The sequence below is a fragment of the Crocuta crocuta genome, unplaced genomic scaffold (genome assembly GCF_008692635.1).
Source record: "Crocuta crocuta isolate KB4526 unplaced genomic scaffold, BGI_CrCroc_1.0 scaffold14, whole genome shotgun sequence".
Taxonomy (NCBI): Eukaryota; Metazoa; Chordata; class Mammalia; order Carnivora; family Hyaenidae; genus Crocuta; species Crocuta crocuta.
In genome coordinates, this window is record NW_027530209.1 from 2,156,952 (window position 1) to 2,172,608 (window position 15,657).

The following is a 15,657-nucleotide window of genomic DNA, read 5'->3' on the forward strand; positions in this document are numbered from 1 at the left end:
ATAGTTGTTTTAAAAGGACTTCAGCCAGTCCCCTGGAAATTAATAAATGCCCTTCTGTATTTCTCCATGACTCTAGGAGAACTTGTCCTTCTGGCACCTTCATAAGGTAGACAGCTTTCCTGCCTCGCTCTTTGAATTAAAGATGATGCCTCACATAGGTATTTTCACTATATGGAAGAATGAAGTAGAAATAGCATTTCATCCACCAGCCCTATTGCTCACTCTCCTTCCAAGTACTTACTGAGCAAAGCATTGCTCTAGGCAACTATAGAGATGGAAAGTGAACTTAAATCAAGAAGTTGAGTATTCCCAGGGAAAGTCAACACACCTCCTTGAAGCACTTGATAAAATCCTGGTTGAATTCCTTCTCTGGAAAGAATCTGGGTCGTTTGAAAATAGTCACAAAGTTGTAGAAACTGAGAGACAAATGGCCAATGGTTTTTCTACTGTCCCTTTATCTTCTATTAAAAATAACATTGAACAATCTTAGGTATCCCCACTTGAATTTAGCTCTCTGTAGACTTTCTTTTTTTCAAATATCTGAGCAACTCTGGACTTGGAGATTGGGAATGGAAGGGAAGAGAGGTATCATCCTTCCCTGGACTGGAAATGTGACACCGTGAGGACAGCCCACCACAGCAGCTCTTTTAGCCAGGTCTACTGGAGAAGTATCCCACAATACACAAGTACACAACACAATGCTCAGACAGAACTAATTCTCCCAGGAATTTTGCCAGCATTAAAAGCTCATTTGTTGTACCATGCAAACACTTTCTTCTGTGAAAGATGACAAATATTTTTGTGCATGACTTTCTAAATAGATAATAGCCACAATTGCTGAACGCATTTGCTGTTCACAAGTAGAAAAAAAGAGCTTAGAGTTGTTTTGTGAATGTCAGGAGGTTTGTTAAGCTCATTTTAGGGCCACAAAGGGGTCTCCTGAACCAGTCAATGTCCTGTATAGCTTCTTTGTTCAAAGCGGGTTGCCCTCCAAGCTCTGCTTCCTTGCCATGAGTCGGTAGCTAAATGTTAATGTTGAAGACAGCAAAACTGTTAGCGGTATAGCTCAGAAGAAAAGTTAAACCTTATCTCTAGAGACATTTTTTGCATTGTCAATAAGATCCCAGCTGAAGGGCTTCTCCTAAAGCCTCTTGTTGATACCAGCATAACTTGGGCAAAGTTTTAAAAGAAAGAATCCAAATATAAATTCAAGATCACAGATAGTTTTTACATGTCTTTCTTGTGATGCTAGGTATTTATAGTAAACAAAAACATGAGATAAAAAGGTTTAAATATGGGAGAACAATAAAAATTTTTAAACTAAATATCAATTAAGTAGTTATTTTTTTTAATGTTTATTTTTGAGAGAGAGACAGGCAGACAGACATTGTGAACAGGGGAGGGGCAGAGAGAGAGGGAGACACAGAATGTGAATTAGGCTCCAGGCCCTGAGCTGTCAGCACAGAGCCCGACGCAGGGCTCATGCTCATAAACGTCAAGATCATGACCTGAGCTGAAGTCAGATGCTTAATGGACTGAGATACCCAGGCACCCCTATATCCTTAAGTAGTTAAATAGCTAATTATTTAATTAGCAATAATCGCGCCTCGGATAAACCTCATTGGCTACGATACTGCCACTGCGCAAAGCTTAGCTAATTATTTAAATACATTTTTTTTCTTGAAAAGCTCCTGGCCAAATCACCCAGAAAATCAGTTTAAAGTGATTGGAATTTCTGTTAGCACAAATTGCTACTAAGCCATTTTGAGTTAGTTGAAGTATCTAGAAATGTATGCATTTTAGAAATAGGATGGTATCAGTGTTTGTTTTTGGAAACAGGGCTTTTAATGTACCAAAAGTGTTCACTCCTTTCTTATGGTCATGGAATGAAGGTTTTTGCCTGGAGACAGTGAGTTGACATAAATGTGTTCTGCTTTCCCACAGGCAACTCCATCCTACCCCTGTGGTTACTCTGTCCATGCCTTTGAAACTTAATTTTCCTACAGGGATAGAATAAGATTTTCTTCCTTGTCCTAGAAAACACAAAATAAACTCCTTCATAATTACTTGGCTGCCTGGGTCAGGTAGAGCTATGTGTCCAAAAGATAGAGACGTTATTTCGCCTACTTTCTATTTCCCATATAGAACATATGTTATAGGTTTTTGATATCTATAATAAAATGACAAACAAGGCTGTGATAGTGTGTGGATGTATGTGTGTCTCCAGGTATGTGTCCCATTTTGAATTTTGAAAATGGAAGTATACTCATCACAGTACAGATACTGTTGTTACTTTGTTTTCTTACCACCTTCTCTAAAAAGTATTATGTAAGTCAGAGTCCTGGGAAGACCAGAGTTTATGATGTACCTAATCAGTTACCTAAGATTCAGTCAGTTCCACGGAGTGTTTGCTATCAGGTAGGCTATAATGAAGTTTCATCCTAGACTTGAACCATGAAGGAAATCATAATTTGAAGGAAATATGCATGATGAGGTAAACTCCTGTGTGGTTGTGAGGAAAGCTTATTAAATCTATTGAGCGTGTGTCTGTGTCAGAGAGAAACAATTTCCCCCCAATTTATCTAGAGCAGAAAACAAACAAACAAACAAAAACCCAGTTTGCTCATTTCTCCTACCCCCGCCTCTGGCAACCACCAATCTGTTCTCTGTATCTATGAAAGTTTTTGTTTTGTTTTGTTTTAGATTCGACATGTAAGAAATTAGACCGTATTTGTCTTTCTCTGACTTATTTCACTTAGTGTAATGTCATCAAGGTCCATCCCTGCTGTTGCAATTGGCAAGGTTTCTTTCTTATGGCTGAAAAATATGCCACTTCCTATATATACCACGTTTTCTTTATCCATTCGGCAATTGATGGACACTTAAGTTGTTTCTGTATCTTGGCTATCGTAAATAAGACTGCAGTGAACAAGAGGGTGCACGTAAGTTTTCAAAGCAGTGTTTTCATTTTCTAATAAATATGTGGAAGTGGGATTGCTGGGTCAGATGGTATTTCATTTTTAAATTTTTTGAGGAACCTCCATACTATTTCCTATAGTGGCTGCCCCAGTTTTTATTCCCACCAACAGTATGTGTTTCCTTTTCTCCATATCCTTGCTAACACTTGTTATCTCTTGTCTTTTTGATAACAGCCATTCTAACAGGTGTGAGGTGATATCTCATTGCAGTTTCAATTTGCATTTTCCTGAGGATTAATGTTGTAGAGCATCTTCTCATGTACCTATTGGCTATCTGTATGTTATCTTTACAAAAATGTCTATCCGTATCTTATTTCCACTTTTCAATGATTTTTTTTGTTTTATTAGCTATTGAGGTGTGCGTGTGTGTGTGTGTTTATATGTGTGTAATTATATGACATTAGCCCCTTATCAGATAAATTATCTGCAAATATTTTCTCATATTTTCTCTCATTTCGTAGGTTGCTTTTTCCTTCTGTTCATGATTTCCTGTGCTGTGCAAAAGCTTTTCAGTTGGATATGATCCTACTTGTATATTTTTGCCTTTGTTGCTTTTGGTGTCAGATTCAAAAAATCATTGCCAAGACCTATGTCGAGGAGCTTACCCTCTGTTTTCATCTAGGAGTTCTATGGTTTCATGTATTACATCCAAGTTTTTAATCCATTCAGAGTTCATTGTTGTGTACGGTATAAGATGGTGGTCCAGTTTCCTTTTGTATGTGGCTGTCCAATTTTTCTAACACCATTTATTGATAGGACTGTTCTTTCCCGCTCATGTATTCTTGGCTGCCTCTGTTGTAAATTGACCGTATACACTTGAGTTTATTTCTGGGCTCTGTATCCTGTTACATTGATCTGTGTGTCTGTTTTTATACCAATACCGTACTGTTTTAATTACTATTGCTTTGATATACAGTTTTAAAAATTTAATGTTTTATTTATTTCTGAGAGAGAGATAGAAGCAGTGTGAGCAGGAGAGGGTCAGAGAGAGAGGGAGATACAGAATCTGAAACAGGCTCCAGGCTCTGAGCTGGCTGTCAGCACAGAGCCCGACATGGGGCTCTAACCCACGAACTGTGACATCCTGACCTGAGCCAAAATTGGATGTTTAACAGACTGAGCCACCCAGGCACCCCACTTTGATATATAGTTTGAAGTCAGGCAATGTGATTCATCCCACTTTGTTCCTCTTTCTCAATACTGGCTTGGCTATTCATTGTCTTTCAGAGTTGCATACAAATTTGAGGATTGTTTGTTCTAGTTTTGTGAAAAATGCCATTGGCATTTTGATAGGGATTGCATTGAATCTTTAGATTGCTTTGGGTAGGATGGACATTTTACAATAATCTTCCAACCCATGGCCACAGAAGATTTTTCCATTTATTTGTGTTATCTTTAATTTCTCTCAATTATGCCTTATGGTTTTCAGCGTATAGATCTTTCCCCCTCTTGGTTAAAGTTATTCTTAGGTGTTTTATTCTTTTTTTATGTAATTTGATGTAAATAAGATTATTTTTAAAATTTTTCTGATAGTTCAATATTATAGAACTAGTATGGAAACGACAAAATCCTATACATTGATTTTGTATCCTGCAACTTTATTCTAATAGTTTTTTGATGGTATCTTAACATGATATTATATATAGAAAACCTTTATCTAAAAACAGTGACAGTTTTACTTCTTTTTCAATTTGGAATACTTTCAGTTCTTTTACTTGCCTAATTGGTATGGCTCGGACTTCTAGTACTATGTTGAATAGAAGTGGTGAAAGTGGGAATCCTTGTCTTGTTTCTAATCTTAGAGGGAAAGTTTTTAGGTTTTCACTGTTAAATACGGTGTTAGCTCTAGGCTTGTCATATGTGGCTTTCATTATGTTGAAGTACATTTTCTCTATACCCACTTGGTAGAGAGTTTTTATCAAGAATGAATATTGAGGGGCGCCTGGGTGGCTCAAGTAGGCTAAGCGTCCGACTTGGGCTCAGGTCATAATCTAACAGTTCGTGGGTTTGAGCCCTGTGACCGGCTCTGTGCTGACAGCTAGCTCAGAGCCTGGAGCCAGTTTCAGATTCTGTATCTCCCTCTCTCTCTGACCCTCCTCTACTCATGCTGCCTCTGTCGCTCAGAAATAAATAAAACATGAAAAATTTTTTTAAAAAAGAATGAATATTGAATTTTGTCAAATATTTTTAATACATCTGTTAAAATGCTAATATGACTTTTAACCTTCGTTTTGTTAATGTTATGTATTACACTGATTTGTGGTTGCTAAACCATCTTTGCATTCATAAAGTAAACTCCACTTGATTATCATGTGTGATCCTTTTGTTGTTGAATTTGGTAACATTTTGTTCAGGACTTTGGCATCTGTGTTCCTGACAGATACTGGCCTGTAATTTTCTTTCTTTTCTTTTCTTTTTTTTTGGGGGGGGGGGCATCTTTATCTGCTCTTGGTCTTGGGGTAATGTTGGCCTCATAAAATGAGTTTGGAAGAATTCCTGCCTCTTCTAATTTTTCAGAAGAGTTTTAAATTTGTTATTAATTCTTCTTTGAATGTTTGCTAGGATTCACCAGTGAAGCCATCTAACCTTGGATTTTGGTTTCTTGGGAGATTCAGTCTCATTACTAGTTAATCAGTCGTTCAGATGGATATTCTCATTTTTAATTTTTTTTCTCAGACATGACCCTAGATATAGCTCTCTCCTTAAATGCACTAGTCAAATTCATTTTATTTGGAAAAATCTACATAAAGCTACTAGATCTTTGGAAAATATAGCTTTTCTTGACAAGCTCAAGAATGTGAGACCTATGATAGAACAGAGTGTTTGTCAGTTATATACTTTCTATTTCTACAGTTTTGCAACTGAATAGTTTGTCATTTCACACATCATTTCTATGGACATTTGCAACCAATTTTTCTTATGTATGAGGGGTTTGGCTTTGGAGGTTTTCCTAACTCAGCCTTCAGATACCATTCATACTATATTATTAAAGAAAGCAAAAATAATTCAGCAAGCAAAATATTTTCTGAAGATAGTCACCCAATGAATTAAGTTTAGAGAATTCAATAGATTAAATTGGAAAAAGAGGCCAAATGAGCTTAAAACAAAAATGGTGAATTATCTTACTGTTCTTTATTAGACCATTTACGAACTAATGCTATTGTGATGAGATATAGCTATCATGTTAGTTATTTTTTACTCATTGTTACTCTCTCTGAATTTTCTTAAGAGAGAAAGATTGAATCTTTCATGCCATAATAAGAATGTATTCAAGCCTAAAATGTTATTTTACTACATTAAACATTTATGCTTATTGAACATAAATAAAACATTGGCCAGAATATTTCAACATTTTAAATATTTTATGTCACAAATTTACATAGAAATCATACACTAATACTTGAATGGGTGTTCATTGAAACACACACACACACACACACACACACACACACAACCGAAACAGGTTTTCTAGGATTACCAGCTTCCTTTAAATGACCAAGACCTTGGTAGAGAAATCTCCTTTCCACATTATCTGGACCATTCATCAAACAGCATCAGTGTGTAGTAATCACCACATCTGACACTGGAGGCCCCATCTTTCCATTGGTTATGCACTGCAGATAGATGTCGTACTTTTTTCACGAGGCAAACCAATTTTTTGTTTTTGTTTTGACACTACTACTGAAAGAGCAAAGGGAGCCACTGAGGTAACGCAGAGACAGTAACTGCAGTATCTGCGACTGTACTGAGGTATCTGCTGCCAGCGCTAAGGGGAAGAAGGAAGACACTATTACGGGTCTTAGAATCTAATGGTTTGGACAAAAGACTGCAGAACTGGTCCCAAACCTCCAATAAGAAAGACAATGCTGCTCAGCCAGTGCTGTATTTCAGGAGTTTAGAGAAAACAGCCCTGCAGATGTAGGACGCAGACTGCTGGAGAAGGGAGCACCAGCTGGTGCTGGTGTCTCTGATGAGAGACAGTGTGGCTGGTTACGGGACTGCAAGAAAATGGGAAAATGGAACCAGAAATATCCCTGCCAAAGTGAAGAAGCACTGTTGGGGTACCATTAGCAGAACAGGAAGCAAAGATAGAAGTAACCGTTTTCTTCCCCCTCCTCCAGTCTTCTCATCTCCCTTTAGCAGATATTAGAATAAACAGGGTATCTAATAGGGGGTAAAATGTGATTTGAAGAGTCCTAGCATTACAAAGCAAAGTAGAGAAGGGTGATTGGGGAGCTAAGAGAAAACGGTTCAATAGCCTTGGATACTTGTATTAGAAAACAAGAAATTCTGAAAACATATGAGCTTAATATCTAACCTTGAGAAATTACAAAAAGAAAAATAGAATAAATCTAAAGAAATTAGGTGAGCATAAGATAAAAGTAAAAATTAGTGAGATCAAAAAATAAAGATTGAATAGACAGAGCAAGCAAAGCCAAAATAAAAAAAACCCAGAAAATTGACAAATGGACAGAAAACTAAAAAGGAAAAAAAGACACAGATAAAGAATTTGGGAAAAGAAAAAGGAAGGTATAACTACAGATGCTCCAGAAACCAAATAGAGACTATTATGAACTACTGTATACCAAAAGTTTTCTAAACATGTGAAATCGTCAAATTACTAAAATAGATTCAAGAATAAGTAAGAGGTGGAGTGCCTGGGTGGCTCAGTCAGTTAAAGCATCCAACTTCGGCTCAAGTCATGACCTCACAGTTCATGAGTTTGAGCCCTGTGTCAGGCTCTGTGCTGACAGCTCGGAGCCTGGAGCCTGCTTCAGATTCTGTGTCTCCCTCTCTCTCTCTGCCCCTCCCCCACTCACGCTCTGTCTCTCTCTCTCAAAAATACATAAACATTAAAAAAAGAATAAGTATGAATAATTTACAGCCACTGAAAGTATTAAACTTGTAATCATTTTTCCCCCCAAAATCAAATACCAGGCTTAAATGGTTTTATAGGCCAATTCTATTGTAGTCACCACAGTTCCTCCGATTCAAAGAGAAGCTCATTCAAATCATATGTGAACTCTTTAAAAGAATATTTTAAAAGGATATAATCTGCTTGTGGCTTTATGAGTATAACTTAATACCAAAACCACAAAGAGAAAAAGAAAAGGGCCATCCCAAGCAAAAAAAAATTCATCAAAGTATATAAAGATCATATTTAGTAGTGAAATGCTGAAAGCATGCTCCCTAAGGAACAGTAGCATACTCATCATCACTAGTATTCAACATTGCACTGGAGGTCTTAATGTGAAAGGGGAAATGACCTTAGAATAGGAAAGGAAGGGAAAGAACTGTCATCCACAGATGACATAGATAATACAAAGGGATATACAAGTTATGGAATTACCCAAATCATCAAAAGCTTCTATACCTTGTTACTACCAGTAAACATTTAAATAATGATATACTATCACAGCCCCCAGAATGGAAAAAAATAAAAGTCTGACAATAGCAAGTAATGAGGACATTGAGCTATAAAAATGCTCAGAGCAGATGAGAGTATAACCTGGGGAACAATGTATCTACCAGTCTAATTAAATATGCCATATTCCTTGCCTTAGCCATTCTACTCCACATCTCTGCACATGTACCCAGAAAACATGTACAAGAGTATCCACGGTAGCATTGTTCATAATAGCAAATCCTAGGAACAGCTCGATTATCCACTGAGAGTAGAATAAATTTTGACTTAATCATACAATAAAATTTTGTGATATAGTTAAAATGAGTGAACTACAGCTATATGAACCAACATAAACTTCAGGAAAAAAATTATCTTGAGCTCAAAAAGCAAACTGCAGAAGAATATGGAAGCATAGTAATGTACATATATAGTTCAAAAATAGGTAGATTTAAGCAATATATTTTTCATGGACATGTGTGTGATTGAAATATGAAGAAAGATAATGGATAGTGATTCCCTCTGGGAAGAAGAACAGGGTATGCTGCCATGGAAGATTGCATTGAGTCTTTAAAAATATTGGTAATGTTCAGTTTCTTAAGCTGGCTGAGTCTAAGGTTGTTTTCTAAAATTAGGGTTATTTATATAGTTATATACCTTTACTCTCCATGATATGCTTCTAATAAAATATTTTATTAAATTAAAAACAATAATTTACTTTCAGGTGACTGGTTTGGTTTTTATAAAGGAACTAATGGATTAGTTTAATATTTTTCCTTGTTATAGTCTAATAATTCTCACTGCCTCCTTAGACTACAAAAGTAAACATTGGATGAACCATACCCCCCAAAAAGTCCAATTTAAATATTTTTATTAAACTGTTAGTCTTTACAAATGTATGTATATGTGAGCATATATACAAATTTTAAGATGCATACGAAAGTTTAAAAGCATATAGATCTCTATAAATGCAAGGTAATCTATACCTGATGCCTGTATAAAGGATAGAGAGAATCATGATTTTTAGACTAAGTAGAATGTGGCTAAAGAACAAATTATATGGTTATTTTCTGCAAACTTAGGTAATTCTATTTTTTTGTTTTGTTTTATTTTGACACTACCAAGGTAAAGCAGTTGGGAGGAGGAGGAGATGGAAATAGAACATCAAGTATCTTTGCAGAATGACCTAGGGGTTCCTGTTAATGTGACATCAAGTTGAAAGAGAAGAGTAACTATGTTCACCGAAAAAAAACTAAGTTACTAAAGCACATCTCACTAAGCCAAAAAGCCAAAAGTTCATCCAGCTTCATATCTATTGCTTCCCCATTCCCACCAAAAATATGGTTTATCAAGATGGACATATAGGATTTCAGGAGATCACTTCAGGAAGAGGTTTCCATATATTTAACAATCAAGTCCGTGCATGACCAGCCAGAAACCATGCTGGCTCCTGGGCTGTAACAGTGAGTGAGTGTGTGTGTGTGAGTGTGTGTGTGTGTGTGTGTGTGTATCTCAAGAGTCCTGTTTCTCACTATTTTATTGTATTGTATGGAGGATTTTATGTGTGTGTGTATGTGTGTGTGTTTTTATCCTGGAACACAGTAGTTGCTCAATTAATATTTGAATGAATGAATGACATGTTTAAAGTTTAAAAAGCAGAGAATAATTCAAAAGGGGTTTTGAATAAATATATAAGGGTATTTCATGTAGGCTGAGAATAATTTAGGAGTTACTCTGCTGGGTACACTGGATTCGTGTTATTAACCAATTACAAAACTTTTTAAAAACTTTTTCTTACATCTTTATCTTTGACTTTTAGTAATTTTACTATGATACATGTAGGTTCCTATCCTACTTAGGACCCATATTTTCTGAGCATGAAGAGTCTTGTCTTTCATCAATTCTGGAAATTCTGTCATTATTTCTTTAAATATTGACCCTTTTTAAAAATATCAGGATTAGACACACAATGAACTTTTTTCTATCCTCCACTTTTCTTAAACTCTTATATATTTCCTCTCTCTTTCCTCACCTCCATCTTTGAGTTCAATGATTTTCTGTTCAGTGGTGTCTAATCTGCTTTTTCACTTTCCCATTGAGGGGCGCCTGGGTGGCTCAGTCCATTGAGTGTTCAACTTTGACTCAGGTCATGATCTCACAGTTGGTGGGTTTGAGCCCCGCATCGGGCTCTGTGCTAACAGCTCAGAGTCTGGAGCCTGGTTCAGATTCTCTGTCTTTCTCTCTCTACCCCTCCCCCACTCACACTCTGTCTCTCTCTCAAAATAAATAAACATAATAAAAATTAACTTTTCCATTGAGACAGTGATCATGTATTTTAAGTCTAGAAGTTCTATTTGTTGTTTTAAATCTTTTTTTCCATATTGTCCTGTTATTTTCTTATGCTTTTGGTTTCATGAGAAGTGGGGCTTTCTTTACCTCTGGAACTCTTTTCTGATCTAGGCTGAAGAGGTTTCTCTCTAAAGTGACTCTATGTTTGCTTCTGACAGATAAATCAGGGATGTTGCCAGCCTAAATCCCCTTTATACTACTTACTTTATTTGGGAAGACTGGATTTAAATCTCAGGTNAGGCCAGGAAAGATAAGCATCTTTATTGCCTACCTGTACTGAAAGGAAATTTGGGTTTTTTTTTTCTAAATTTCCCTTTTACTGAGGGTGTAGTTATTCAGAGATCTCTGTTTTTCATTAGAGTTTCAATTCTGTTTCCTTTGAGCCCTCTGTTTCATCTGTGAGCCCCAGGGCTTTCTCTCTTGATCTTTTATGAATGTTTTATTTCTAATCCTCGAGGGTTGGCAGCTGATTTCATTTCCCAGTTTGTACTTGCCTCCTGATGGTTTGCTTGCCTTTTGTGCAAACTCCTCTATGCCATTCAAGATGTTTTGTAGAGGGAAGATTCTCAAGTTACACACTCTTCCTGCAGAAAATGGAAATCTCCCACTTCTATTAGGGCGGACCATGTGATTTACTGATACTTGACCATTTTTGAAGTATAACATTTTATGTTACATAGTATCATGTTCCTTAAATATAAAGCTTAAATACTTTGTATCTCTCAGAGCTGATATGGGGACCAAATGAAATTACTTAAAGTTCTTGGCAGTTTAGACCTGTAGTGAATATAGGTAGCTTATAAATGGTAACTTAATAATATAAACACATAAATGTCCATAAAAACATGAAATATAATGGGGAGAATACATATCACAAATATACAAACTGTTAATACAGTTTGGTTCTAGGGAGAAACTGAATTGCTAGAAACAAGGAAGGGAGGAGATAATTTTTCCTATAAACACTTTGGTAACTTTTAAATGATTTGCCTGGGCTTCCTATTCAGATATCTATTTTTGAAATTTTGTTTATTTATTTTGAGAAAGTGCACAGAGAGGCAAATGGGCAAAGAGAAGGTGAGAGAACCCCAGGCAGGTTCTGCACTGTCACCACGAAGCCCATCAAAGCCCAACATGGGCCTTAACCCCACCACGCATGTGATCATGACCTGAGCTAGAATTGGACACTCAACCAACTGAGCTACCTGGGTGCCTGTCAAAAATCTTTTTAAAATGAAAAATTGGAAGCCTGTCAAACTACCTAATACATTGTGTATGAGGCAGAGAATGAGATTGGGGATGGTTTTTACTTTTTATGCTGTAGATTTCTGTGTTGTTTAGAATGGTTTCTTTTCTTGTCTTTTCTTTCTTTCTTTTTTTTTTTTCTTTCCTTAGAGAGCATAAGTGAGGAGGGGTAGAGGGAGAGAAACCCATGAAGGGTGGAGAGAGAGACAGAGAGAGAAATGGGGCTCACCTGGGGCTTACCTGAAGCTGTGTTTTTACCCATTAAATTCAGGCTTACCTGAACCTGTGTTTTTACCCATTAAATACCCAAAGTATTTAATGAACCAATTGAGACTGAACTCACCAACCGTGAGACCATAACCTAATCCAAAGTCAGATGCTTAATGACTGAGCCACCCAGGTGCCCTAGAATTGTTTCTAATGTGTTTGCATGCCATATTTATAATTTAAAAATGAAAGCTGAAGAAATCATTTGGACAAATGTTCATATGAGTATGATCCTTTCCTTTAACCTATATGCATGACAAAATCAAAGGTATCATTAGCTTAGAGGTAATCAGTGGGCCACTCAGTCGAAGGGCAAAAGCAAAAGTATTTAAAACAAGGCAACTTTAAAAGCTGAACTTTCAAGACAGCAGAGATATTTTATAGTTATAAATTATGTTCTGTGCTTTGAAAGTTGTGAGAAAATATTCAGCCTTAGAGTAGAAGAAATCATTGTCAAGTTGTGATGGAAAAATGAGACATTGTTTTGTTGTGGTGGTGGTTTCTCTTAAAGCAGCGACTGATTTTTAAAACAGTCTCATACCATGATTCCTCTGTATGGAGTGGTACTGAAGTCATTTACAATAAAGATGCTAATGGATTTTTTAAATTGTACCCTCATTTGGGATGTTTCCCTGAAAAATATGAAGCCATTAAAAGAAGTTATGACAGCAGCCTAAGTGCCTAACATCTTTCTAAAGAGTCTCCTGATAGGGAGGGAGGAGAGCCCACTGTCATTGCAGTGTTGGAATTTGCCTTAAATTTATTGTCTTGAGGCATTTGAGGTGATGTGGTTGTCTATTGAATCTTTTTCCTCCATTTGGTTTACAATAAGGTTTCTCAACCTGTGTACTATTTTTCAGGCCTGATAATTCTTTGTAGTGGGGTGCTGTCCTGTGCTTTGCAAAATAAGTAGCAGCATCCTTAGCCTCCATCCGTAGATACTAGGAGCAACTTCCTTAGTTTTTCTCCAGACGTTGCTAAATTTGCCTTGGGAAACAAAATTGCTCTCAGTGGAGATATTTGAACTATTTATACCTTTATAAATTCTTTGGTCTGAGCCCAGATTGGTTAGGAAAATGTCAAGATTGGGAAGAAATACCTTTAGGGTCTTTTTGTGGCTTTAGTGAATAGGAGGGAATTCCTCTCATAATACAGCCTCTCATGAGATAAACCAAAGGAAACCAGTGTCTCCATCCTAATGGTACTCAAAGGCCTTGGTCCTCCCATTGACGCTTATAAAATATCATTTTGGGAGGTGTTTCTTCTGTTATTCATATAGATAACGTCTATTTGCAAATAAGACCTAACATACGGTATCTGTCCTTCTCTGCCTGATTTATTTCACTTAGCATAATACCCTCGAGTTCCATCCACGTTGCTACACATGGCCAGATTTCATTCTTTCTCATTGCCATGTAATATTCCATTGCATACGTAAACCACATCTTCTTGATCCATTCGTCAGTTGATGGACATTTGGGCTGTTTTCATGATTTGTTTTTTTTTTTTAATAGTTTATTGTCAAGTTGATTTCCATATAACACCCAGTGCTCATCCCCACAAGTGNTTTGGGTAAATTCCTAGCAGTGCTACTGCTCTGTCATAGGGGAGTTGTAATGTTAATTTTTAGAGGAACCTCCACACTGTTTTCCAGAGGGACTGCACTAGTTTACATTNTAGGCTTATTCCTAGGTATTTTATGGCTTTTTTTGTTTGTTTGTTTGCAGTTGTGAATGGGATCAGTTTCTTGATTTCTCTTTCTGTTGCTTCATTGTTGGTGTATAAAAATGCAACTGATTTCTGTATGTTGATTTTGTACCCTGCATCTTTGCCGAATTCATGGATCAGCTCTAGTAGGCTTCTGGTGGAGTCTGTTGGGTTTTCCATGTAGAGTATCATGTTATTGGCGAAAAGTGAAAGTTTGGCTTCATCTTTGCCAATTCTGATGCCTTTGATTTCCTTTTGTTGTCTGATGACTTCCAGCTCTATGTTAAGCAACAGTGGTGAGAGTGGACATCCCTGTCATGTTCCTGATCTCAGGGGGGAAGTTCTCGGTTTTTCCCAATTGATGATGATACTAGCTGTGGGCTTTTCATAAATGGTTTTTATGATGTTTAAGTAAGTTCCTTCTATCCCAACTTTCTCAAGGTTTTTATTAAGAAAGGATGGTGTATTTTGTCGAATGCTTTTGCTGCATCTATCGACAGGATCATATGGTTTTTATCTTTTCTTTTGTTAATGTGATGTGTCACTTTGATTGATTTGTGAATATTGAACCAGCCCTGTAACCTGGGAATGAATCCCAGTTAATCATGGTGGAGAATTCTTTTCATATGTTCGAAAAGTTGAAATTGATTCGCTACTATCTTGTTGAGTATTTTTGTATCCATATTCATCGGGGATATTGGCCTGTAGTTCTCGTTTTTTTCTGGGTCTCTGTCTGTTTTGGGAATCAAAGTGATGCTGCCTTCATAGAATGAGTCCAGAAGTTTTCCTTCCATTTTTATTTTTTGGAATAGCTTGGGAAGAATGGGTATTAACTCTGATTTAAATGTCTGGTAGAATTCCCTAGGGAAGCCATCTGGAGCAGGGAGATTTGTTGGGAGATTTTTGATAACTGATTCAATTTCTTCATTAGTTATGTGTCTGTTCAGATTTTCTATCTCTTCCTGTGTGAATTTTGGTAGTGTGTGTGTGTTTAGGAATTTGTCCATTTCTTATAGGCTGTCCAGTTTGTTGGCATATACTTTTTCATAGTATTCCCTGATAATTGCTCGTATTTCTGAGGGGTTGGTTGTAATAAATCCATTTCATTCATGATTTTGTCTATTTGGGTGCTCTCTCTTTTCTTTTTGAGAAGCCTGGCTAGGGGTTTGTCAATTTTGTTTATTTTTTCAAAAAACCAACTCTTGGTTTCATTGATCTGTTAAACTGTTTGGGTTTTTTGTTTTTGTTTTTGTTTTTTTGGATTCTATGTTGTTTATTTCTGCCCTGATCTTTATTATTTCTCTTCTTCTCTTGGGATTGGGGTGTTCTTGTTGCTCTGCTTCTAGTTCCATTAGGTGTACTGTTAGATTTTGTATTTGTGCTTTTTCTAGTTTCTTGAACTAGGTCTGGATTGCAATGTATTTTCCTCTTAGGACTGCCTTTGCCGCATCCCATAGAGTTTGGATTGTTGTATTCTCATTTTCATTTGTTTCAATATGTTTTAAAATTTCTTCTCTAATTGCCTAATTGGCCCATTCGTTCTTTAGTAGGGTGTTCTTTAACCTCCATGTTTTTGGAGGTTTTCCAGACTCTTCCTGTGATTGATTTCAAGTTTCATAGCATTGTGATCTGAAAGTGTGCATGGTGTAATCTCAATTCTTTTATATTTATTAAGGGCTGCTTTGTGACCAGTATGTGATCTGTATT

At 36.6% G+C, this 15,657-nt stretch overlaps 1 pseudogene; it reads right to left on the minus strand.

Annotated features, from left to right (window-relative positions):
- Positions 1-1,569: 1,569 nt before the first annotated feature.
- LOC144232554 (U4 spliceosomal RNA) lies at positions 1,570-1,651 on the minus strand (annotated as a pseudogene).
- Positions 1,652-15,657: the final 14,006 nt, after the last annotated feature.